At 45.6% G+C, this 25,224-nt stretch overlaps 1 protein-coding gene across 1 annotated transcript in view; it reads right to left on the bottom strand.

Moving 5' to 3' along the window:
• LOC309557628 (uncharacterized protein) overlaps nucleotides 1–24,435 on the bottom strand; it is a gene marked incomplete at its 3' end in the record, with an annotated part of 126,498 nt that extends 102,063 nt beyond the window's left edge. Inside the window, 1 exon segment of the mRNA XM_082260419.1 lies at nucleotides 24,095–24,435.
• Nucleotides 24,436–25,224: the final 789 nt, after the last annotated feature.

Here is a 25,224-nt window from a genome sequence, read left to right as displayed (position 1 = left end):
AAGGAAAGGGCTAGAGTGCTGCAAATGGCAGCAAAACGTAATTAAGAGCATGGCAAGTGCTCTGCAAACAAATGTGGATAGGGAAATAACTTAAAACAACAAAAAAAAACAGAAAAATAAAACAATGTTCTTCTTCATCTCTGAAGGACGAGGCCCATATGGAGTAGGAGGGAGGTTGAGGTGGTGGTGGATGTGGCGGTGACATAGGCGTGCGCACAGGGTGTGCTGGGTGTGCCTGGGCACACCCTAATCACCTAGGGCACATAGCATTGCCAGTGAGGAGATGGGAAAGATCTCCCTGGGACCTGCTCTGCTCTATTTCTCCTTGCCTACAGGTACATGGCCCCGATACATTACTCTCCCTGCTGGCAAACACATGCATGTGTATTTCAACTTTGGGGTGCACACCTTAATGCAATAGGCTGCGCACACCTATGGGCGGTGTAGGTGGAAGCGGCGGTGGAGGAGGACCAGGGCCGGATTAACAGCATCATGGGCTTGGTGCTGAGGATTTTGAAGGGCCTTAGGGCCGTGCCTTGCCATGCACCCAGAGGAGGAAGGGTGCAGCCATGCATGCCTAATTCAACATGGGATGCTGTCTCTGAAGCCCATAAACACATCCATGCATCGCCAACTGTCCCTCCTTGTCCGGCCTTCACGCTGTGTGGGGAGGTTCTGAGGGTGCTGCCTGGGGAAGCGAGCATAGAAGCCAGACTTCTGTGTTTACAAGTGACAGAAGAGCGGTAACAGTGAATATGGCCAACCCGGGGCCTATATAAAAGGTAGGGGCCTGGAGCTGCAGCTCCAATAGCCCCTACATTAATCTGGCCCTGAGGAGGAGGACGAGGTAGCCAACACTGCTTCTTTTCACAAATTTTAAATGAGGGTACACCCCAAAAGAGTGAGAAAGAGCAAAAATGGAACAATGGGTGGGTAAGGTCGGTATCCATTGCTATTCTGCATAAGGTACGGAAAAGTCCCGTGGGATCCATGCCTGGTTCATTTTAATGAACGTGAGCTTGTCCACATTGTCTCTGGACAGGCGGCTGCGCTTGTCTGTTATAACGCCCCCAGCCGTGCTAAATACCCGTTCAGATAATACACTGGCTGCAGGGCACGCCAGCACCTCCAAGGCGTAAAGGGCAAGCTCAGGCCATGTGCCCAATTTGGAGACCCAGAAGTTGAAGGGGGCAGACCCGTCATTCACTACATGTAGGCGTGTGCACACATACTGCTCCACCATGTTGGTAAAATGCTGCCTCCTGCTAAGACGTTCCATCTGAGCTGCTGGTGCTGCTGTTTGTTGTGGCGTGCTGACAAAGCTTTTCCACATTTCGGCCATGCTAACCCTGCCTTCTGAGGTGCTGGCCGTGCCCTGGTTGCGTTGGCGACCTCCTCCTCCTCCTCCTCTGCCTTGTGCTTCCACTGTGGCCCCGCTGTCAGATGGGAATGCCAGCAGCATGGCGTCTACCAGCGTGCGCTTGTACTCGCGCATCTTGCGATCGCGCTCCAGTGAGTGAATTAAGGACGGTACGTTGTCCTTGTAACGGGGATCCAGCAGCGTGGCCACCCAGTAATCAGCACAAGTTAGAATGTGGGCAACTCGGCGGTCGTTGTGGAGACACTGCAGCATGTAATCGCTCATGTGTGCCAGGCTGCCCAGAGGCAACGAAAGGCTGTCCTCTGTGGGAGGTGTATGGTCCGTGTCCTCTGTATCCCCCCAGCCATGCACCAGTGATGGCCATGAGCTGGCCTGGGTGCCACCCTGCTGTGAACATGGTTCCATCTCCTCCTCCAGCTCCTCCTCCTCCTCATCCTCCTCATCCTCCAGAACTGTGCCCCTGCTGGACAATTGCGTCCCTGGCGTTTGCGTGTGCAGGAACCCACCCTCGGAGCCCCTTGCGAATGACTGCCCTGAAAGCCTTGGAAATGTTACCTCTTCATCCTCCTCCTCCTCCTCATCCTGTGCCACATCCTCTTCCATCATCGCCCGAATTGTTTTTTCAAGGAGGCATAGAAGTGGCATAGTTAAGCTGAGAACGGCGTCATTGCCACTGGCCATGTTGGTGGAGTACTCAAAACAGCGCAACAAGGCACACAGGTCTCGCATGGAGGCCCAGTTATTGGTGGTGAAGTGGTGCTGTTCCGCAGAGCGACTCACGCGTGCGTGCTGCAGCTGAAACTCCACTATGGCCTGCTGCTGCTCGCACAGTCTTTCCAGCATGTGCAAGGTGGAGTTCCACCTTGTGGGCACGTCACATATGAGGCGGTGAGCGGGAAGGCCGAAGTTACGCTGCAGCGCTGCCAGGCGAGCAGCAGCAGGGTGAGAACGCCGAAAGTGCGCACAAACGGCCCGCACTTTCTGCAGCAGCTCTGACATATCGGGGTAGTTTTTAAGGAACCTCTGCACCACCAAATTCAGCACATGCGCCAGGCAAGGGATGTGCGTCAAACCGGCTAGGCCCAGAGCTGCTATGAGATTTCGCCCGTTATCGCACACCACCAGGCCGGGCTTGAGGCTCGCTGGCAGCAACCACTCATTTGTCTGCTGTTCCATGCTCCTCCACAACTCCTGCGCGGTGTGTGGTTTGTCCCCCAAACAGGCAAGTTGTAAAACTGCCTGCTGTCGTTTACCCCTGGCCGTGCTGAAGTTGGTGGTGAAGGTGTTACGCTGTCCGGATGAGGAGGCGGTAGAGGATGAGGAAGCGGAGTAGGAGGAGTTAGGAACAGGAGGCAAACTGAAGCGCCCTGCAATCCTCGGTGGTGGAAGGACATGCGCCAAATTGCTATCCGCCTCAGGCCCATCCGCCACTGCATTTACCCAGTGTGCCGTTAGGGAGATATAACGCCCCTGACCGTGCTTACTGGTCCACGTATCCGTAGTTAGGTGGACCTTGGCACAGATGGCGTTGCGCAGTGCACACCTGATTTTTTCCCCCACTTGGTTGTGCAGGGAAGGGATGGCTTGCCTGGAAAAGTAGTGGCGGCTGGGCACGACGTACTGTGGGACAGCCACCGACATAAGGTTTTTAAAACTGTGCGTCTCCACCAGACGGAATGACAGCATTTCAAAGGCCAATAATTTTGAAATGCTGGCATTCAGGGCCAGGGATCGCGGGTGGGTAGGGGGGTACTTCCTCTTCCTCTCAAGTGTTTGGGAGATGGAAAGCTGAACGCTTCCACGGGACATTGTGGAGATGGTTGTTGGTGACCCAGGTGGTGGTGTTGCTGACAGATCGTCTGTTTGCGGGGTGGCAGGTGCCGGTATCACTACAGATGTGGCTGGAGCGGCCGAGACTGCAGCAGAAGAGGAAGCAGGATGAGCCAGAGACGTTTCTTGGTTTTGAAGGTGTGTACTCCACTGCAGCTCGTGCTTTGCACTTAGATGCCTGATCATGCAGGTTGTGCTCAGGTTGAGAAGGTTCATGCCTCGCTTCAAGCTCTGATTGCACAGGGTGCAAACCACTCGTGTCCTGTCATCAGCACATTTTCTAAAGAACTTCCACGCTAGAGAACTCCTTTGAGCTGACTTTGGTGCGCTCGTTCCCTTGCTGCGTTGGGCAGTAGCGGGCGTAGTGTCTAGGGCACGGCCGCTCCGCTTCTGCACCCTGCTCCCTCTTCTGCTGTGCTGGTGGCTCTGTGCGACCACCGCCTCTTCCTCCAAACTACTCAGTTCACCTGCATGACGTTCATTCCATGTGGGGTCGAGGACCTCATCGTCCTCCACATCATCTTCCACCCAGTCTTCACCCCTGCCCTCCTTGTCGGTCTCCACAATGCTGAACGCCGCAGCAGTTGGCACCTGCGTTTCGTCATCATCGGAGACGTGCTGCGATGATCCTTGCATGTACTCATCTTGAGAAATAAGTGGTTGGGCATCGCTGCACTCAATCTCTTCCACTTCTGGGGCAGGGCTAGGTGGATGGCCCTGGGAAACCCTGCTGACAGAGTCCTCAAAAAGAATAAGAGACTGCTGTATGGCTTGGGGCTCAGACTGCTGGCCTGATTTGCAAGGGGGTGAGGTGAAAGACGGTTGGACATTGGCTGCAGGTGCCAACTCTGACCTTTCTGCAGTAGACTGGGTGGGAGACAATGTGAAGGAACTGGAGGCACTGTCAGCAGCAAACCAATCTACTATCGCCTCAACTTGTTCTGGCCTCATCACTTCTAGGGGCGTTTGATGCCCTACCAAATACTGATGCAGGTTCTGTCGCCTACTCACACTTGAGGAAGGTGTTTCACTTGTGCGTGTAGCTGGCACAGATCGACCATGTCCTCTCCTTGCAACAGGAGCTCTACCAGCAGCACCACGACCCAGGCCACGGCCCTTATTTGACGGTCTCCTCATATTTCTGTAATTTAAGATCTTGCCCTAGAAAGGTTTTTATTGAATAGCGGAATAGAAAATATGATCCAAAAAAAGTGTATGTATATCACACGTACACAACCACACTAGGCCCCAATTACTATTGTTTGTACCCCTAAAAGGCTAGATGAGGAGTAGGGGGAGTATGGAACAGGCAGCACCCTCAAACCTTCAGAAGTATGAGATGAACCCCAACAACTTGGAAAGGTGGATCTCTCTCACACGTACCGACACAGACTATCCCGCAATTCAATTGATCCTCAAAGGTTTTTATTGAATAGCGGAATAGGAAATATGATCAAAAAAAGTGTATGTATCTCGCACGTACACAACCACACTAGGCCCCAATTACTATTGTTTGTACCCCTAAAAGGCTAGATGAGGAGTAGGGGGGGTATGGAACAGGCAGCACCCTCAAACCTTCAGAAGTATGAGATGAACCCCAACAACTTGGAAAGGTGGATCTCTCTCACACGTACCGACACAGACTATCCCGCAATTCAATTGATCCTCAAAGGTTTTTATTGAATAGCGGAATAGGAAATATGATCAAAAAAAGTGTATGTATCTCGCACGTACACAACCACACTAGGCCCCAATTACTATTGTTTGTACCCCTAAAAGGCTAGATGAGGAGTAGGGGGGGTATGGAACAGGCAGCACCCTCAAACCTTCAGAAGTATGAGATGAACCCCAACAACTTGGAAAGGTGGATCTCTCTCACACGTACTGACACAGACTATCCCGCAATTCAATTGATCCTCAAAGGTTTTTATTGAATAGCGGAATAGGAAATATGATCAAAAAAAGTGTATGTATCTCGCACGTACACAACCACACTAGGCCCCAATTACTATTGTTTGTACCCCTAAAAGGCTAGATGAGGAGTAGGGGGGGTATGGAACAGGCAGCACCCTCAAACCTTCAGAAGTATGAGATGAACCCCAACAACTTGGAAAGGTGGATCTCTCTCACACGTACCGACACAGACTATCCCGCAATTCAATTGATCCTCAAAGGTTTTTATTGAATAGCGGAATAGGAAATATGATCAAAAAAAGTGTATGTATCTCGCACGTACACAACCACACTAGGCCCCAATTACTATTGTTTGTACCCCTAAAAGGCTAGATGAGGAGTAGGGGGGGTATGGAACAGGCAGCACCCTCAAACCTTCAGAAGTATGAGATGAACCCCAACAACTTGGAAAGGTGGATCTCTCTCACACGTACCGACACAGACTATCCCGCAATTCAATTGATCCTCAAAGGTTTTTATTGAATAGCGGAATAGGAAATATGATCAAAAAAAGTGTATGTATCTCGCACGTACACAACCACACTAGGCCCCAATTACTATTGTTTGTACCCCTAAAAGGCTAGATGAGGAGTAGGGGGGGTATGGAACAGGCAGCACCCTCAAACCTTCAGAAGTATGAGATGAACCCCAACAACTTGGAAAGGTGGATCTCTCTCACACGTACCGACACAGACTATCCCGCAATTCAATTGATCCTCAAAGGTTTTTATTGAATAGCGGAATAGGAAATATGATCAAAAAAAGTGTATGTATCTCGCACGTACACAACCACACTAGGCCCCAATTACTATTGTTTGTACCCCTAAAAGGCTAGATGAGGAGTAGGGGGGGTATGGAACAGGCAGCACCCTCAAACCTTCAGAAGTATGAGATGAACCCCAACAACTTGGAAAGGTGGATCTCTCTCACACGTACCAACACAGACTATCCCCCAATTTAACTGATCCCCAAAGGTTTTTGATTAAATAGCGGAATAGAAAATATGATCCCAAAAAAGTGTATGTATATCACACGTACACAACCACACTAGGCCCCAATTACTATTGTTTGTACCCCTAAAAGGCTAGGAGTAGGGGGAGTATGGAACAGGCAGCACCCTCAAACCTTCAGAAGTATGAGATGAACCCCAACAACTTGGAAAGGTGGATCTCTCTCACACGTACCAACACAGACTATCCCCCAATTTAACTGATCCCCAAAGGTTTTTGATTAAATAGCGGAATAGAAAATATGATCCCAAAAAAGTGTATGTATATCACACGTACACAACCACACTAGGCCCCAATTACTATTGTTTGTACCCCTAAAAGGCTAGGAGTAGGGGGAGTATGGAACAGGCAGCACCCTCAAACCTTCAGAAGTATGAGATGAACCCCAACAACTTGGAAAGGTGGATCTCTCTCACACGTACCAACACAGACTATCCCCCAATTTAACTGATCCCCAAAGGTTTTTGATTAAATAGCGGAATAGAAAATATGATCCCAAAAAAGTGTATGTATATCACACGTACACAACCACACTAGGCCCCAATTACTATTGTTTGTACCCCTAAAAGGCTAGGAGTAGGGGGAGTATGGAACAGGCAGCACCCTCAAACCTTCAGAAGTATGAGATGAACCCCAACAACTTGGAAAGGTGGATCTCTCTCACACGTACCAACACAGACTATCCCCCAATTTAACTGATCCCCAAAGGTTTTTGATTAAATAGCGGAATAGAAAATATGATCCCAAAAAAGTGTATGTATATCACACGTACACAACCACACTAGGCCCCAATTACTATTGTTTGTACCCCTAAAAGGCTAGGAGTAGGGGGAGTATGGAACAGGCAGCACCCTCAAACCTTCAGAAGTATGAGATGAACCTCAACAACTTGGAAAGGTGGATCTCTCTCACACGTACCAACACAGACTATCCCCCAATTTAACTGATCCCCAAAGGTTTTTGATTAAATAGCGGAATAGAAAATATGATCCCAAAAAAGTGTATGTATATCACACGTACACAACCACACTAGGCCCCAATTACTATTGTTTGTACCCCTAAAAGGCTAGGAGTAGGGGGAGTATGGAACAGGCAGCACCCTCAAACCTTCAGAAGTATGAGATGAACCCCAACAACTTGGAAAGGTGGATCTCTCTCACACGTACCAACACAGACTATCCCCCAATTTAACTGATCCCCAAAGGTTTTTGATTAAATAGCGGAATAGAAAATATGATCCCAAAAAAGTGTATGTATATCACACGTACACAACCACACTAGGCCCCAATTACTATTGTTTGTACCCCTAAAAGGCTAGGAGTAGGGGGAGTATGGAACAGGCAGCACCCTCAAACCTTCAGAAGTATGAGATGAACCCCAACAACTTGGAAAGGTGGATCTCTCTCACACGTACCAACACAGACTATCCCCCAATTTAACTGATCCCCAAAGGTTTTTGATTAAATAGCGGAATAGAAAATATGATCCCAAAAAAGTGTATGTATATCACACGTACACAACCACACTAGGCCCCAATTACTATTGTTTGTACCCCTAAAAGGCTAGGAGTAGGGGGAGTATGGAACAGGCAGCACCCTCAAACCTTCAGAAGTATGAGATGAACCCCAACAACTTGGAAAGGTGGATCTCTCTCACACGTACCAACACAGACTATCCCCCAATTTAACTGATCCCCAAAGGTTTTTGATTAAATAGCGGAATAGAAAATATGATCCCAAAAAAGTGTATGTATATCACACGTACACAACCACACTAGGCCCCAATTACTATTGTTTGTACCCCTAAAAGGCTAGGAGTAGGGGGAGTATGGAACAGGCAGCACCCTCAAACCTTCAGAAGTATGAGATGAACCTCAACAACTTGGAAAGGTGGATCTCTCTCACACGTACCAACACAGACTATCCCCCAATTTAACTGATCCCCAAAGGTTTTTGATTAAATAGCGGAATAGAAAATATGATCCCAAAAAAGTGTATGTATATCACACGTACACAACCACACTAGGCCCCAATTACTATTGTTTGTACCCCTAAAAGGCTAGGAGTAGGGGGAGTATGGAACAGGCAGCACCCTCAAACCTTCAGAAGTATGAGATGAACCCCAACAACTTGGAAAGGTGGATCTCTCTCACACGTACCAACACAGACTATCCCCCAATTTAACTGATCCCCAAAGGTTTTTGATTAAATAGCGGAATAGAAAATATGATCCCAAAAAAGTGTATGTATATCACACGTACACAACCACACTAGGCCCCAATTACTATTGTTTGTACCCCTAAAAGGCTAGGAGTAGGGGGAGTATGGAACAGGCAGCACCCTCAAACCTTCAGAAGTATGAGATGAACCTCAACAACTTGGAAAGGTGGATCTCTCTCACACGTACCAACACAGACTATCCCCCAATTTAACTGATCCCCAAAGGTTTTTGATTAAATAGCGGAATAGAAAATATGATCCCAAAAAAGTGTATGTATATCACACGTACACAACCACACTAGGCCCCAATTACTATTGTTTGTACCCCTAAAAGGCTAGGAGTAGGGGGAGTATGGAACAGGCAGCACCCTCAAACCTTCAGAAGTATGAGATGAACCCCAACAACTTGGAAAGGTGGATCTCTCTCACACGTACCAACACAGACTATCCCCCAATTTAACTGATCCCCAAAGGTTTTTGATTAAATAGCGGAATAGAAAATATGATCCCAAAAAAGTGTATGTATATCACACGTACACAACCACACTAGGCCCCAATTACTATTGTTTGTACCCCTAAAAGGCTAGGAGTAGGGGGAGTATGGAACAGGCAGCACCCTCAAACCTTCAGAAGTATGAGATGAACCCCAACAACTTGGAAAGGTGGATCTCTCTCACACGTACCAACACAGACTATCCCCCAATTTAACTGATCCCCAAAGGTTTTTGATTAAATAGCGGAATAGAAAATATGATCCCAAAAAAGTGTATGTATATCACACGTACACAACCACACTAGGCCCCAATTACTATTGTTTGTACCCCTAAAAGGCTAGGAGTAGGGGGAGTATGGAACAGGCAGCACCCTCAAACCTTCAGAAGTATGAGATGAACCCCAACAACTTGGAAAGGTGGATCTCTCTCACACGTACCAACACAGACTATCCCCCAATTTAACTGATCCCCAAAGGTTTTTGATTAAATAGCGGAATAGAAAATATGATCCCAAAAAAGTGTATGTATATCACACGTACACAACCACACTAGGCCCCAATTACTATTGTTTGTACCCCTAAAAGGCTAGGAGTAGGGGGAGTATGGAACAGGCAGCACCCTCAAACCTTCAGAAGTATGAGATGAACCCCAACAACTTGGAAAGGTGGATCTCTCTCACACGTACCAACACAGACTATCCCCCAATTTAACTGATCCCCAAAGGTTTTTGATTAAATAGCGGAATAGAAAATATGATCCCAAAAAAGTGTATGTATATCACACGTACACAACCACACTAGGCCCCAATTACTATTGTTTGTACCCCTAAAAGGCTAGGAGTAGGGGGAGTATGGAACAGGCAGCACCCTCAAACCTTCAGAAGTATGAGATGAACCTCAACAACTTGGAAAGGTGGATCTCTCTCACACGTACCAACACAGACTATCCCCCAATTTAACTGATCCCCAAAGGTTTTTGATTAAATAGCGGAATAGAAAATATGATCCCAAAAAAGTGTATGTATATCACACGTACACAACCACACTAGGCCCCAATTACTATTGTTTGTACCCCTAAAAGGCTAGGAGTAGGGGGAGTATGGAACAGGCAGCACCCTCAAACCTTCAGAAGTATGAGATGAACCCCAACAACTTGGAAAGGTGGATCTCTCTCACACGTACCAACACAGACTATCCCCCAATTTAACTGATCCCCAAAGGTTTTTGATTAAATAGCGGAATAGAAAATATGATCCCAAAAAAGTGTATGTATATCACACGTACACAACCACACTAGGCCCCAATTACTATTGTTTGTACCCCTAAAAGGCTAGGAGTAGGGGGAGTATGGAACAGGCAGCACCCTCAAACCTTCAGAAGTATGAGATGAACCTCAACAACTTGGAAAGGTGGATCTCTCTCACACGTACCAACACAGACTATCCCCCAATTTAACTGATCCCCAAAGGTTTTTGATTAAATAGCGGAATAGAAAATATGATCCCAAAAAAGTGTATGTATATCACACGTACACAACCACACTAGGCCCCAATTACTATTGTTTGTACCCCTAAAAGGCTAGGAGTAGGGGGAGTATGGAACAGGCAGCACCCTCAAACCTTCAGAAGTATGAGATGAACCCCAACAACTTGGAAAGGTGGATCTCTCTCACACGTACCAACACAGACTATCCCCCAATTTAACTGATCCCCAAAGGTTTTTGATTAAATAGCGGAATAGAAAATATGATCCCAAAAAAGTGTATGTATATCACACGTACACAACCACACTAGGCCCCAATTACTATTGTTTGTACCCCTAAAAGGCTAGGAGTAGGGGGAGTATGGAACAGGCAGCACCCTCAAACCTTCAGAAGTATGAGATGAACCCCAACAACTTGGAAAGGTGGATCTCTCTCACACGTACCAACACAGACTATCCCCCAATTTAACTGATCCCCAAAGGTTTTTGATTAAATAGCGGAATAGAAAATATGATCCCAAAAAAGTGTATGTATATCACACGTACACAACCACACTAGGCCCCAATTACTATTGTTTGTACCCCTAAAAGGCTAGGAGTAGGGGGAGTATGGAACAGGCAGCACCCTCAAACCTTCAGAAGTATGAGATGAACCCCAACAACTTGGAAAGGTGGATCTCTCTCACACGTACCAACACAGACTATCCCCCAATTTAACTGATCCCCAAAGGTTTTTGATTAAATAGCGGAATAGAAAATATGATCCCAAAAAAGTGTATGTATATCACACGTACACAACCACACTAGGCCCCAATTACTATTGTTTGTACCCCTAAAAGGCTAGGAGTAGGGGGGGTATGGAACAGGCAGCACCCTCAAACCTTCAGAAGTATGAGATGAACCTCAACAACTTGGAAAGGTGGATCTCTCTCACACGTACCAACACAGACTATCCCCCAATTTAACTGATCCCCAAAGGTTTTTGATTAAATAGCGGAATAGAAAATATGATCCCAAAAAAGTGTATGTATATCACACGTACACAACCACACTAGGCCCCAATTACTATTGTTTGTACCCCTAAAAGGCTAGGAGTAGGGGGAGTATGGAACAGGCAGCACCCTCAAACCTTCAGAAGTATGAGATGAACCCCAACAACTTGGAAAGGTGGATCTCTCTCACACGTACCAACACAGACTATCCCCCAATTTAACTGATCCCCAAAGGTTTTTGATTAAATAGCGGAATAGAAAATATGATCCCAAAAAAGTGTATGTATATCACACGTACACAACCACACTAGGCCCCAATTACTATTGTTTGTACCCCTAAAAGGCTAGGAGTAGGGGGAGTATGGAACAGGCAGCACCCTCAAACCTTCAGAAGTATGAGATGAACCCCAACAACTTGGAAAGGTGGATCTCTCTCACACGTACCAACACAGACTATCCCCCAATTTAACTGATCCCCAAAGGTTTTTGATTAAATAGCGGAATAGAAAATATGATCCCAAAAAAGTGTATGTATATCACACGTACACAACCACACTAGGCCCCAATTACTATTGTTTGTACCCCTAAAAGGCTAGGAGTAGGGGGAGTATGGAACAGGCAGCACCCTCAAACCTTCAGAAGTATGAGATGAACCTCAACAACTTGGAAAGGTGGATCTCTCTCACACGTACCAACACAGACTATCCCCCAATTTAACTGATCCCCAAAGGTTTTTGATTAAATAGCGGAATAGAAAATATGATCCCAAAAAAGTGTATGTATATCACACGTACACAACCACACTAGGCCCCAATTACTATTGTTTGTACCCCTAAAAGGCTAGGAGTAGGGGGAGTATGGAACAGGCAGCACCCTCAAACCTTCAGAAGTATGAGATGAACCCCAACAACTTGGAAAGGTGGATCTCTCTCACACGTACCAACACAGACTATCCCCCAATTTAACTGATCCCCAAAGGTTTTTGATTAAATAGCGGAATAGAAAATATGATCCCAAAAAAGTGTATGTATATCACACGTACACAACCACACTAGGCCCCAATTACTATTGTTTGTACCCCTAAAAGGCTAGGAGTAGGGGGAGTATGGAACAGGCAGCACCCTCAAACCTTCAGAAGTATGAGATGAACCTCAACAACTTGGAAAGGTGGATCTCTCTCACACGTACCAACACAGACTATCCCCCAATTTAACTGATCCCCAAAGGTTTTTGATTAAATAGCGGAATAGAAAATATGATCCCAAAAAAGTGTATGTATATCACACGTACACAACCACACTAGGCCCCAATTACTATTGTTTGTACCCCTAAAAGGCTAGGAGTAGGGGGAGTATGGAACAGGCAGCACCCTCAAACCTTCAGAAGTATGAGATGAACCCCAACAACTTGGAAAGGTGGATCTCTCTCACACGTACCAACACAGACTATCCCCCAATTTAACTGATCCCCAAAGGTTTTTGATTAAATAGCGGAATAGAAAATATGATCCCAAAAAAGTGTATGTATATCACACGTACACAACCACACTAGGCCCCAATTACTATTGTTTGTACCCCTAAAAGGCTAGGAGTAGGGGGAGTATGGAACAGGCAGCACCCTCAAACCTTCAGAAGTATGAGATGAACCCCAACAACTTGGAAAGGTGGATCTCTCTCACACGTACCAACACAGACTATCCCCCAATTTAACTGATCCCCAAAGGTTTTTGATTAAATAGCGGAATAGAAAATATGATCCCAAAAAAGTGTATGTATATCACACGTACACAACCACACTAGGCCCCAATTACTATTGTTTGTACCCCTAAAAGGCTAGGAGTAGGGGGAGTATGGAACAGGCAGCACCCTCAAACCTTCAGAAGTATGAGATGAACCCCAACAACTTGGAAAGGTGGATCTCTCTCACACGTACCAACACAGACTATCCCCCAATTTAACTGATCCCCAAAGGTTTTTGATTAAATAGCGGAATAGAAAATATGATCCCAAAAAAGTGTATGTATATCACACGTACACAACCACACTAGGCCCCAATTACTATTGTTTGTACCCCTAAAAGGCTAGATGAGGAGTAGGGGGAGTATGGAACAGGCAGCACCCTCAAACCTTCAGTATGAGATTGTGTTCACTGTACCCCACAAAGATTGAGTTCACTGCACCCCACAATGATTGTGTTCACTGCACCCCACAAAGATTGTGTTCACTGCACCTCACAAAGATTGTGTTCACTGTACCCCCCAAAGATTGTGTTCACTGCACCCCACAAAGATTCTGTTCACTGTACCCCACAAAGATTGTGTTCACTGCACCCCAAAAAGATTGTGTTCACTGCACCCCAAAAAGGATGTTGTTCACTGCACCCCAAAAAGGATGTTGTTCACTCCACCCCAAAAAGATTGTGTTCACTGCACCCCACAAAGATTGTGTTCACTGCACCCCAAAAAGATTGTGTTCACTGCACCCCAAAAATGATTTTGTTCACTGCACCCCAAAAAGGATTTTGTTCACTGCACCCCAAAAAGGATGTTGTTCACTCCACCCCAAAAAGATTGTGTTCACTGCACCCCAAAAAGATTGTGTTCACTGCACCCCACAAAGGATTTTGTTCACTGCACCCCAAAAAGATTGTGTTCACTGCACCCCAAAAAGGATGTTGTTCACTGCACCCCAAAAAGGATGTTGTTCACTGCACCCCAAAAAGGATTTTGTTCACTGCACCCCAAAAAGATTGTGTTCACTGCACCCCACAAAGGATTTTGTTCACTGCACCCCACAAAGATTGTGTTCACTGCACACCAAAAAGGATTGTGTTCACTGCACCCCAAAAAGATTTTGTTCACTGCACCCCAAAAGGATTGTGTTCACTGCAGCCCAAAAAGATTGTGTTCACTGCAGCCCAAAAAGATTGTGTTCACTGCAGCCCAAAAAGATTGTGTTCACTGCAGCCCAAAAAGATTGTGTTCACTGCAGCTCACACACAGAAAAATGGATGTGGATCACTGACACCTGCCTATCTCCAATCCCACACCACACAGCAATATCGATTGTAGTTTGTAGAACACAGTTTCCCTAAAATTCAGCAGACTCTGTCCCTAACAGGATTGAGAAGAGATCGTAGATCAGGATTGAGTGCAGACCCCACCCCCCACACAGCAATATCGATTGTAGTTTGTAGAAGACACTGACCCTATATAATTCAGCAGACTCTATCCCTAAAATGCCTACAACTCGCCCTGCCTAAACACTCCGACCTGTCCCTCAATTCTATCCGGACACAAATGGTTTTTTCCTGCCTATCTTTCCCTAATCAGCAGCCAGCACGTTGATGTGTGCTCTGTCCCTGAATCTAAGCAGCATAATGACGCCGCTGCGGCTGCCTCGAACTTATAAAGACTTGGTCACATGCTTCAGACGGCCAATCACAGCTACTGAGACATTTGCAGGCATGGCTGGGATGGCTTAAGGCACACCAGTTAAACGATTGTTGATTGGCTGTTGAAAGCCCGCCATGAAAAGAGCGCCAAAGCATGCAAAACCCGGAAATAAAACGACCGAACACGGATTTTTACCCGAACATACAGTAAAGTGTCCGTGTCCGTGTTCGGGTACAAAAAATCCAATTATTCGGTACGAACACGAATAATACAGTCCGTGTTCGCTCAACACTAATCCTAACCCTTAGAGTAGAGTGAGAATTAGGGTTAAATGTTAGGGCTAGAGTTAGGGTTAAGGCTAAATGTTGGGGTTAGAGTTGGGGTTAGGGTTAAATGTTAGAGTAAGGGTTAAATGTTAAAGTTAGAGTTAGGGTTTTGGCTAAATGTTAGGGTTAGGGTTAAATGTTAGAGTTAGAGTTAGGGTCAGGACTAGATTTTAGGGTTAGAGTTAGGGTTAGGGTTAAATGTTACAGTTACAGTTAGGGTTAGGGTTAAATGTTAGAGCTAGGGTTAAATGTTAGGGTTAGAGTTAGGGTTAGGGTTAAATGTTAGGGTTAGGGTTAAATGTTAGAGTTAGGGTTAGGGTTAAATGTTACGGTTAGAGTTAGGGTTAAATTTTAGGGTTAAATGTTAGGGTTAGAGTTAGGGTTAAATTGTAGGGTTAGAGTTAGGGGTTAGGGTTAGGTTTAGGGTTAAATGTTAGGTTTAGGGTTAAATGTTAGGGTTTAATGTTAGGGTTAGAGTTAGGGTTAGGATTAAATGTTAGAGTTAGGGTTAGGGTTAAATGTTAGGGTTAGAGTTAGGGTTAAATTTTAGGGTTAAATGTTAGGGTTAGAGTTAGGGTTAAATTTTAGGGTTAGAGTTAGGGGTTAGGGTTAGGTTTAGGGTTAAATGTTAGGGTTAGGGTTAAATGTTAGGGTTTAATGTTAGGGTTAGAGTTAGGGTTAGGGTTAAATGTTAGGGTTAGAGTTAAGGTTAAATTGTAGGGTTAGAGTTAGGGGTTAGGGTTAGGTTTAGGGTTAAATGTTAGGGTTAGGGTTAAATGTTAGGGTTAGAGTTAGGGTTAGGATTAAATGTTAGAGTTAGGGTTAAATGTTAGGGTTAGAGTTAGGGTTAAATTTTAGGATTAAATGTTAGGGTTAGAGTTAGGGTTAAATTTTAGGGTTAGAGTTAGGGGTTAGGGTTAGGTTTAGGGTTAAATGTTAGGGTTAGGGTTAAATGTTAGGGTTTAATGTTAGGGTTAGAGTTAGGGTTAGAGTTAGGGTTAGGATTAAATGTTAGAATTAGGGTTAGGGTTAAATGTTAGGGTTAGAGTTAGGGTTAAATTGTAGGGTTAGAGTTAGGGGTTAGGTTTAGGGTTAAATGTTAGGGTTAGGGTTAAATGTTAGGGTTAAATGTTAGGGTTAGAGTTAGGGTTAGGATTAAATGTTAGAGTTAGGGTTAGGGTTTAATGTTAGGGTTAGAGTTAGGGTTAGGATTAAATGTTAGAGTTAGGGTTAAATGTTAGGGTTAGAGTTAGGGTTAAATTTTAGGATTAAATGCTAGGGTTAGAGTTAGGGTTAAATTTTAGGGTTAGAGTTAGGGGTTAGGGTTAGGTTTAGGGTTAAATGTTAGGGTTAGGGTTAAATGTTAGGGTTTAATGTTAGGGTTAGAGTTAGGGTTAGAGTTAGGGTTAGGATTAAATGTTAGAATTAGGGTTAGGGTTAAATGTTAGGGTTAGAGTTAGGGTTAAATTGTAGGGTTAGAGTTAGGGGTTAGGTTTAGGGTTAAATGTTAGGGTTAGGGTTAAATGTTAGGGTTTAATGTTAGGGTTAGAGTTAGGGTTAGGATTAAATGTTAGAGTTAGGGTTAGGGTTAAATGTTAGGGTTAGAGTTAGGGTTAAATTTTAGGGTTAAATGTTAGGGTTAGAGTTAGGGTTAAATTTTAGGGTTAGAGTTAGGGGTTAGGGTTAGGTTTAGGGTTAAATGTTAGGATTAGGGTTAAATGTTAGGGTTTAATGTTAGGGTTAGAGTTAGGGTTAAATGTTACGGTTAGAGTTAGGGTTAGGATTAAATGTTAGAGTTAGGGTTAAATGTTAGAGTTAAATGTTACTGTTAGAGTTAGGGTTAAATGTTAGGGTTAGAGTTTGCCTTTAACCCTAACCCTAAAATTTAACCCTAACCCTAGCCTTAACCCTAACGTTAACATGCAACTTTGGACACATAAAGATTCCTGTTCTGCTTTGATGTGACTTTGATGCTAATTGAGTGCCAGAGAGTGAAAAGTCGCATCAAAGTCGCACCCCATGAACAGAACTGTCATGTTTTCCTATTTACCAAGGAAAAACAAAAAACGCCTCAAAACCCATCAAAAACACTTGAATTTTTGGTGCTGGTCGATTGAAGTCTATCACATGTAAAATGCAATCTGAAAAAAGTCCCTGACTCTTTCCAAAAAAATGCACTGGTGGATTTAATAAAACTGCATAATGCAAAATCATGTGCAGTTGTGCATAGAAACCGATCACCTTCCAAGTTTTTTTATTTTAATAAAAATGAATTAAACAAGCCAAAGTTAGAAGCTGATTGGCTACCATGCACAGCTGCACCAGATTCTGTAAATGAACTTCACTGTGTCTTTTTTCAACCTAATGACTGTATGTAACTATATAACTAAACAGAGTGTTCCCATTGTTTCCATTACCCGCTTAGCGTATATTTACTGCGGGCACTACGGGCAGCCGTTCTGCACCAGATCACGTACCTAGTACATGATCTGACACTTCCCGGTCTGGGGTCCGTGCACGCGCCGCCAGCGACCTGCCGGCGACTCGCTCCCTCTGTGATTGGACACAGCGGGAGCTAATCAGTGGGTCCAGTGGACTTGATGTCCGTCAGGACCCACCGATCGTTTTGGACACAAGCACAATGACAATCAAACAAGGCAGATTGTCATTCTGTCAGTGGGGAAAGCTTTGTATCTGTGTTTCTGCAAAGCAGGAACACTGATCTTTGCCTTCCCCTAGTCAAAGCACAGTGAGTAAGCACAAAATAGGCACACAGCTAACCCTTTGATCGCCCCTGATGTACACCCCTTCCCTGCCAGTGTCATTTGTACAGTGACAGTGCATATTTTTAGCACTGATCCTTGTATTAGTGTCACTGGTCCCCCCAAAAAGTGTCAAAAGTGTCACTTAATGTCCGATTTGTCTTCCACAATATTGCAGTCCTGCTAGAAGTTGTTGATCGCCACTATTACTAGTAAAAAAACAAAATCCCATAGTTTGTAGATGCTACGACATTTGTGCAAACCAATCAATATACGTTGCACTGTTAGTGTAATAAAGACACTGGCAGGGAAGGGGTTAACCCAGGGGCTGTGTTTACAACAGCTGACCACCCTTCTCTCTTAGCGGGGAGCGATCGTAGGTGTCAGGCTTTAATCGGAGCCTCCTGCCCCGTGCACCAAAGTTCCCGCTGCTGAGTGGGGGCAGAAGCTAGCTGCAGACGAGCGACTGATGTATACCTATAGCGGTTCACGCAGTATGTATGTCATGCGCCTGCAGCTAGGGGATGAGCCCCCCCGCTCAGCAGCGAGGACTCTGATGCAGCGGGCAGGCGGCTCTGATTGCTGCCTGACACCCGCAATCGCTCCCCACTGAGAGAGAAGGATAGTTGGCTGTTGTAAACACAGCTGACCGTTCTTCTCCCTGGAATGATCATAGAGCCCCTGTGATCCTTCTATAAAGGAACACATGACTCTATGGTCATTTCACAAGCCACGCCCCCATACAGTTAGAAACACTCCCCTAGGCTCACAAATAACCCCTTGATCTCCCACTAGGTTAACCCCTTCCCTGCCAGTGTCATTATTACAGTGACAGTGCATATTTTTAGCGCTGATTACTGTAGTAATGTCCCTGGTCCCCCCAAAAGTGTCAAAAATGTCAGTCAGGGGTCCAATCTGTCCGCCGCAATGTCGCAGTCCCACAAAAATCGCAGATCGCCGCCATTACTAGTAAAAAAAAAAAAAACAATAAAAATGACATAAATCTTTCCCGTAGTTTGTAGATGCGATAACTTTTGCACAAACCAATCAAAATACACTTATTGCGATTTTTTTTACCAAAAATATGTAGCAGAAAACAAATTGGCCTAAAATGTTAAAGAAATTAGATTTTTACATTTTTTTTTTTGGGGGGGGGGGGGAATGTTATATAGCAAAATGTGAAAAATATTGTTTTTTTTTTTCAAAATTGTCGCTCTTTTTTTTGTTTGTAGCGCAAAAAATAAAATTCGCACAAGTGATCAAATACCACCAAATGAAAGCTCTATTTGTGGAGAAAAAAGGACATCAATTTTATTTGGGTGCAGTGTCGCACGACCGCGCAATCGTCCGTTAAATTAACGCAGTGCCGAATCGCAAAATAGGGTCTGGTCAGGAAGGGGGTCTTAAAGTGGTTAAAGTCACATTAGCCACTTAGGCCCCGTCACACTTGTTTCGACTTGTACTGTGACTTGGGCCTGAAAAGTCGCATGACAAGTCGTACCCAATGATTTCCAATGAGTCCTGTTCATATCTGGGCGACTTCAAGTCACAGCGACTTCAAAGTAGTCCCTGCACTATTTTGGTCTGACTTTGATGTGACTTGAGGTCAATAGACAGACATTGCTTCAAAATGTGTCAATGTCATGTCAAAGTCGCGTCAAAGTCACATTAAAGGGATGTTAGCCACTAAGGCCCCTTTCACACTTGTTGCGATTTGTCCCGTGACTTGGGCCTGAAAAGTCACATGACAAGTCGTACCCCATGATATCCAATGAGTACCGTTCATATCTGTGCGACTCCAAGTCACAGCGACTTCAAAGTAATCTCTGCACTACTTTGGTCCAACTTTGATGTGACTTGAGGTCCATAGACAGACATTGCTTCAAGTCATGTCAAAAGTCGCGTGAAAGTTGCTTTATAGTCACATGACTTTCAGGTTCTACAAGTGTAAAAGGGGCCTCGCTATCAATACTGGTTGCACTCCATCAAGGTGCTTTCACATGGGGCTTTCTGCCTGGCGGACTCCGTTTTACTCAGCGGGGATCGGCGGATAACAGGTCCGTCTCCGCTTACTTTGCAGTGACAGACCTGTCAGATCCCCGCTCTCCTTTATGGGAGATCAGATAATAACGGACCACCTGTCCTATCCGATCCGATCCTCCAGACGGATGGAAAATAGGGTTTCTATCCATCTGGATTTCACGGACAGGATCGGATCGGATAGCAGCGGGTGTCAGCGGAGATGTCACCACGGACATGCGCCGCTCCATAGAGGTACATGGAGCGTCCAATCAGATCCGCCTGAAAAACTGACAGGGACTGGATCGGAAAGCCCGTGTGAAAGGGGCCTAAAAGACATTTCCTCCATATTTAGAAAAAAATTACACTTTACAAATTCAAGTCACACAACCTACCTGGAACACGTGTTTTATATCTCTCATAATTTATTTAACACACTTTGGGGGTCAATAGATCAATGTTTTATTCAAGATTCACACATCTTGAAATTCAATTTGAAAAAGAATGTGTGAAGTTTGGATGGATAACAAACAAACAAAGGGTTGGGGGGGGGGGGGTCACACCCTGAACATGCATTTCTAAAGATGGTGCTGCTATGAATACCAATATACATATATATCTACAGAGGATAGCGCACACATGCAAAATAAATAACCATCAAATATAACAAGGCAACTGATCAAAATAAATAAAAATGGGGGTTTGGTCCCACCATATGGCCATATCGTCAAGCCCACAACTGCGTCAATGTACCCCATTGTCAGTGGGTCCTACACTATCCATAAAATGAAGGATGAATCCAACCTCTAAACCATTGGAGATACTACTCCTTACTGGGAGAGATGTGCAACTGCACTATAAGGGACTCCTCCTATATCTGCTTACCAGTGGACACTGATAGAGTACAGGTGTGGGAGGGTGGGGTGCTTATACATATATATGTGTATTGGTATTCATAACAGCACCATCTTTAGAAATGCATGTTCAGGGTGTGCTCCCCCCCCCCCCAACCCTTTGCTTGTTTGTTATACATTCAGTCCTGACCAGACTCCTGGGGTTGAGCACCCCACCCTCCCACACCTGTACTTCGTTATCAGTGTCCACTAGTAAGCAGATATAGGAGGAGTCCCTTATAGTGCAGTTGCACATCTCTCCCATGTAAGGAGTAGTATCTCCAATGGTTTAGAGGTTGGATTCATCCTTCATTTTATGGATAGTGTAGGACCCACTGACAATGGGGTACTTTGACGTAGTGGTGGGCTTGAGCACGATATGGCCATATGGTGAGACTAAATCCTCATTTTTACTTATTTTGATCAGGTCTTAGTTGCCTTGTTATATTTGATTATTATTTCTTTTGCATGTGTGTGTTGTCTTATATATGAAGTTTGGATGGAAGCATTCAAAAATAGACTCCCAATATTCTGTTACCACTTCCTCTGTCTCTATATATATATATATATATATATATATATATATATATGCAGAATAATGCATTTCAGCAATTTTCTTCCCCAAGATCTAGAGGTAAGACCTCTGTTGCTAAGTTCCCAGCCCTGACCTCCCCCCATAGCCATAGAGGTGAGACCTCTGCTGCTAAGTTCTCATCCCTGACCTTCCGCCATAGCCATAGAGGTGAGACCTCTGCTGCTAAGTTTCATCCCTGACCTCCCGCCATAGCCATAGAGGTGAGACCTCTACTGCTAAGTTCTCATCCCTGACCTCCCGTCATAGCCATATAGGTGAGACCCTTTACTGCAAAGTTCCCAGCCCTGACCTCCCCCCATAGCCATAGAGGTGAGACCTCTGCTGCTAAGTTTCATCCCTGACCTCCCGCCATAGCCATAGAGGTGAGACCTCTGCTGCTAAGTCCCAGCCCTGACCTCCCGCCATAGCCATAGAGGTGAGACCTCTACTGCTAAGTTCTCATCCCTGACCTCCCACCATAGCCATAGAGGTGAGACCTCTGCTGCTAAGTCCCAGCCCTGACCTCCCGCCATAGCCATAGAGGTGAGACCTCTACTGCTAAGTTCTCATCCCTAACCTCCCACCATAGCCATAGAGGTGAGACCTCTGCTGCTAAGTCCCAGCCCTGACCTCCCGCCATAGCCATAGAGGTGAGACCTCTACTGTTAAGTTCCCAGCCCTGACCTCCCACCATAGCCATAGAGGTGAGACCTCTACTGCTAAGTTCCCAGCCCTGACCTCCCACCATAGCCTTAGAGGTGAGACCTCTACTGCTAAGTTCCCAGCCCTGACCTCCCACCATAGCCATAGAGGTGAGACCTCTACTGCTAAGTTCCCAGCCCTGACCTCCCACCATAGCCATAGAGGTGAGACCTCTACTGCTAAGTTCCCAGCCCTGACCTCCTGCCATAGCCATAGAGGTGAGACCTCTGTTGCTAAGTTCCCAGCCCTGACCTCCCCCCATAGCCCTAGAGGTGAGACCTCTGCTGCTAAGTTCTCATCCCTGACCTTCCGCCATAGCCATAGAGGTGAGACCTCTGCTGCTAAGTTTCATCCCTGACCTCCCGCCATAGCCATAGAGGTGAGACCTCTACTGCTAAGTTCTCATCCCTGACCTCCCGTCATAGCCATATAGGTGAGACCTCTACTGCTAAGTTCCCAGCCCTGACCTCCCCCCATAGCCATAGAGGTGAGACCTCTGCTGCTAAGTTTCATCCCTGACCTCCCGCCATAGCCATAGAGGTGAGACCTCTGCTGCTAAGTCCCAGCCCTGACCTCCCGCCATAGCCATAGAGGTGAGACCTCTACTGCTAAGTTCTCATCCCTGACCTCCCACCATAGCCATAGAGGTGAGACCTCTGCTGCTAAGTCCCAGCCCTGACCTCCCGCCATAGCCATAGAGGTGAGACCTCTACTGCTAAGTTCCCAGCCCTGACCTCCCGCCATAGCCATAGAGGTGAGACCTCTACTGTTAAGTTCCCAGCCCTGACCTCCCACCATAGCCTTAGAGGTGAGACCTCTACTGCTAAGTTCCCAGCCCTGACCTCCCACCATAGCCTTAGAGGTGAGACCTCTACTGCTAAGTTCCCAGCCCTGACCTCCCACCATAGCCATAGAGGTGAGACCTCTACTGCTAAGTTCCCAGCCCTGACCTCCTGCCATAGCCATAGAGGTGAGACCTCTGTTGCTAAGTTCCCAGCCCTGACCTCCCCCCATAGCCCTAGAGGTGAGACCTCTGCTGCTAAGTTCTCATCCCTGACCTTCCGCCATAGCCATAGAGGTGAGACCTCTGCTGCTAAGTTTCATCCCTGACCTCCCGCCATAGCCATAGAGGTGAGACCTCTACTGCTAAGTTCTCATCCCTGACCTCCCGTCATAGCCATATAGGTGAGACCTCTACTGCTAAGTTCCCAGCCCTGACCTCCCCCCATAGCCATAGAGGTGAGACCTCTGCTGCTAAGTTTCATCCCTGACCTCCCGCCATAGCCATAGAGGTGAGACCTCTGCTGCTAAGTCCCAGCCCTGACCTCCCGCCATAGCCATAGAGGTGAGACCTCTACTGCTAAGTTCTCATCCCTGACCTCCCACCATAGCCATAGAGATGAGACCTCTGCTGCTAAGTCCCAGCCCTGACCTCCCGCCATAGCCATAGAGGTGAGACCTCTACTGTTAAGTTCCCAGCCCTGACCTCCCACCATAGCAATAGAGGTGAGACCACTACTGCTAAGTTCCCAGCCCTGACCTCCCACCATAGCCTTAGAGGTGAGACCTCTACTGCTAAGTTCCCAGCCCTGACCTCCCACCATAGCCATAGAGGTGAGACCTCTACTGCTAAGTTCCCAGCCCTGACCTCCCACCATAGCCATAGAGGTGAGACCTCTGCTGCTAAGTTCCCAGCCCTGACCTCCCACCATAGCCTTAGAGGTGAGACCTCTGCTGCTAAGTTCCCAGCCGTGACCTCCCACCATAGCCTTAGAGGTGAGACCTCTACTGCTAAGTTCCCAGCCCTGACCTCCCACCATAGCCATAGAGGTGAGACCTCTACTGCTAAGTTCCCAGCCCTGACCTCCCACCATAGCCATAGAGGTGAGACCTCTGCTGCTAAGTTCCCAGCCCTGACCTCCCGCCATAGCCTTAGAGGTGAGACTTGCATTTATGTCTATCTATGAAGGTACAATGTTACCACTGATATACCCAGATGTTAAAAAAAATCTCACCCCACCTTTGTCCTCCCATAACAGAACTATGGGCTCGGTCAGGTCATACCTTTCTCGGTGACGAGGCTCTGGAAGTGGTGTCTCTCCAGCAGATTTCCGGTTGTCCTGGTGTGGTTTGTGTCCGTGTGTCCTTGTTAGGTATTGGTCCTTCTGCTGTATAACATTCTATCAATAAATGTTCATAGTGTGTTCCCCAGAAAATCGAATTATAGAGCCGATCAGCCGGATACAGAGGTGACTGGTGGTGGTATTAGTAAGGTGTGTACTTTGTCCCCCTTTACGATCCTGTTTATTTTGCAGCTCGTTCCTTGAATTTTTTTTCCTTGTTCTCTAACATCTCTGGCTATCCAGCGACCTTTGAGATCTCTCTATCATGTTAAGTCTTCTCTTCTAAACAGAAAGTATCAGATTGTTCAGAGCACTAAGCAGACTATCTTCTATATTCAAACTTTTTCTCAGACACTTCCTCTCCACCCCCTCCTATATAATAGAATGCTACATTGTTACATAGTTTATAGGATTGAAATATAATACAGGTCCATCCAGTTCAACCCATGGGTGTGAGATTTTTATTCTTTAACACTCCCCATAGCCCCGTATATTCAACATGTTTACTGCTTTAACAATAAAGAACCCTTTCCTCAATCTTTCTTCTAACCTCGGATTGTGGCTGTGTTTCCTCCTCAGGGACCTTATAATAAACAGTTTATTACAGTTACCTAAGTCATGTCATTTTCTTTTTTTTAGTTTAAGAAATATCTATTTTTTTTTCTTGTTCAAATGTTTTATTGAATAGATTTCATTGTACGTATCAAAACACGACAAAAAAGTTGAATCAGGAAATTTCAGATAACAATTCATCACAACATCGGACTTATATTACCAAAAGTATTGGGACGCCTGCCTTTACACGCACATGAACTTTAACCTCCCTGGCGGTATGATTCTGTCAGGAATTCTGTACCAAAAGCGGTACAATTCTTTTCATGGAAATTTGGCGTTATGTATTATAGGCCTACAATTCTTAGTAATTACTGACTTAAACCTGACCAAAACAACCAAAACAAGAGTCTAGTAGACATCCCAGATGTGATAAATTTGAAACACAAACGCATGAATTATAATCTAATCAATAATATAATTTTATTATAGAATATATATAATATATATGATAAAATT

This window comes from Pelophylax lessonae, assembly GCF_965119305.1.
Source record: "Pelophylax lessonae genome assembly, chromosome: 6".
Taxonomy (NCBI): Eukaryota; Metazoa; Chordata; class Amphibia; order Anura; family Ranidae; genus Pelophylax; species Pelophylax lessonae.
This window is presented reverse-complemented; position numbering and strand designations above follow the sequence as displayed.